The sequence below is a fragment of the Mandrillus leucophaeus genome, unplaced genomic scaffold (assembly GCF_000951045.1).
Source record: "Mandrillus leucophaeus isolate KB7577 unplaced genomic scaffold, Mleu.le_1.0 Scaffold316, whole genome shotgun sequence".
NCBI classification, from domain to species: Eukaryota; Metazoa; Chordata; class Mammalia; order Primates; family Cercopithecidae; genus Mandrillus; species Mandrillus leucophaeus.
In genome coordinates this window covers 2,699,596-2,701,863 of record NW_012103321.1, presented here as the reverse complement: position 1 = coordinate 2,701,863, position 2,268 = coordinate 2,699,596, and the positions used below count along the sequence as shown (strand labels likewise).

General features: G+C 45.6%; 1 pseudogene; it reads right to left on the bottom strand.

Annotated features, from left to right (window-relative positions):
- Positions 1–451: 451 nt before the first annotated feature.
- LOC105545039 lies at positions 452–780 on the bottom strand (annotated as a pseudogene).
- Positions 781–2,268: the final 1,488 nt, after the last annotated feature.

Genomic DNA, 2,268 nt, shown 5'->3' with positions numbered 1-2,268 from the left:
ATACTGATTCTGTGGGAATTTTTTTTTTTTTTCCCAGGAGAATGACTCAGTTTATTATTCTCAATTTGACACCCTATCTATCCCACTTTAGGCTCAAACACTGCACAGAGCTGCCACCCCTAACCTTGTAACAATCGCATCCCTGGAAGGTGAAGGGGGTAAACCACAAAGTCAGAAACTGGGAAAAGCCACGGTCGCAGGCACACCTCTTAAGGAAACAAACTACAAGGGCTCAGTCATTGTACATAGCAAGTGTGCAGTAGGCAAAGTTCTGTTCTTTTGACAGTGGCCAAATGCTTAAGTCCCTGGTTTCTTGGGATCGATCATGGCCCAAGGTTAGTAAGAAGGCCAACAATGTTGTGAGCAGGAGTCAATTTCTACAGGGTCATGGGTCATCATCCACCATGTGAAGGGGCTCCAGCAGGTTAGACATGATCAATACCCATCCAGATTAGCATCCTGACGCCCTTGCCAGAGCTCAGGCTCGGGCAGCTTTGGCCTTGTCTTCTAGCTCATCTAGGAAACGCTCCTGGGAAATCGAGTAGAAGGTGTAACCATAAATAGCTAACACCAGGGCCGCGATGCCTAGGCAGGTCACGATGTTCCGGGTCTGCCGCCGCGGTAGGACCTTCTGCTACTGGGCAAGCTGCGTCCGCGGCATGGAATGCAGTTGCTCGGGTGTCTGCTTCTCCCGAGTCGGGTCGATAAGCTGAGCGAACGGGGCCTCTCCACGCTTAGCATCCAGAGGGTCACCAGCTCCCGAAGCCGCCATGTTGCCGCTCCTCCCTTCGCGGTGCCCTCTGTGGGAAAATTTGTGCTGAGTTTTAAACCATATGAAAAAGGGATTTTGGGGACACAATCCATTTATTAATTGGGGAATACCAGTATTTCCTTGAATCCTGGATTCAACATCTTAGGGAGAACATTGACAGACTGTGTTTTATTCTAGAAGGTATAGTACAAGACCTGAAAACTATGTAATCTGAAAGACAGGTATAGGAGTTAGAAAAGTTTAATTTGGAAGAGAAAGGCATTTAAAATGAAACAAAATCTTCTCATTGCTGAAATGATAAAACCGTAAACTCTATATGATCTAAAGGCCCCTATTTGGCTTCTGTTTCTAGGGGATCAGATCCAGTCTTCATTCACACTCTAATGACACCCAAATTTATATGTCTAGTTAAGACCAGACTTGTCAACTCAGTCCTCTGAAGCATCTCCACATCCTGTCTAATGTGCATGTCAAACTTAGCATGGCCAGTGCTGAGGTCTTACTTGCCACCATAAACTAGTTGATGCAGATGTCCCCAGCCAGTCGATGGTGGCACCACTATCCTTGCAGTTGCTCAGACCAAAAACCTCACCATTACATTTCATTCTTCTCTCACTTTCTCCCTTTTGTTTTTATGTACTTTTACATAATATTTTCATATATTTTTACATTTTTCCACATCCAGTCATCAGCTTATCCTGTTGGTTCTCCTTTCACTCACCTCTTCCCACTGCCACTCAGACCTTCCCTCTAACTGTTCTCTCTCTGGATCACTCTTGGCACACAATGGTAATGCTGAAAGTTAAATTAGAATCTGTGACTATTCACTTGTCCATCTGCCTGGACCAACCTCCTCCCGTCCCAGGTAGACTCAGGACTCCTGCCCTCCTGCCATTCAGGTCTGTAGTGAATGAAATAATGGATCTTCAACAATGTTCACACCATAATCCCCAGAACCTCTGAAAATGTTACCTTACATGCAGAAGGGACTTCGTGGAAGAGTTTAAAGTTAAGGACCTTGACATAAGGGAGATCTTCCTGGCTTATCCCAGTGGGCCCAGTGGAATCACATGAGTCCTTGTAAGTGGAAGGGGAAAGCAGAAGAGTAGGTTAGAGAAATGTGACAAGGGAGGGGCGTGAGCAACTGTTACTGTCCTTGAAGATGGAGAAAGGGGCTTATGATTCCAGGAATGTAGGCGGCTTCTAGGAGCTGGAAACAGCCAGCAAAAAAAGTGGGGGCCTCAGTCTCACAACTGCAGGGATCTTATTGCAGGAACCTGTTATCACCTAGAACCTCTGCAGTCACACAGCCCTGCCAGTACCTTGATTTTAGCCCATGAGACTTGAACAGAGAAACCAACCAAGCCCATTGGACTTCTGATCTGTAGTACTGTGAGATAAGTGGGTATTGTGTTTATTACAGCAAGAATAGAAAACCATACAAGGTCTCTGCTCAAGTATTATTTTACCATCAAGACTTCACCCAAAATTATAGC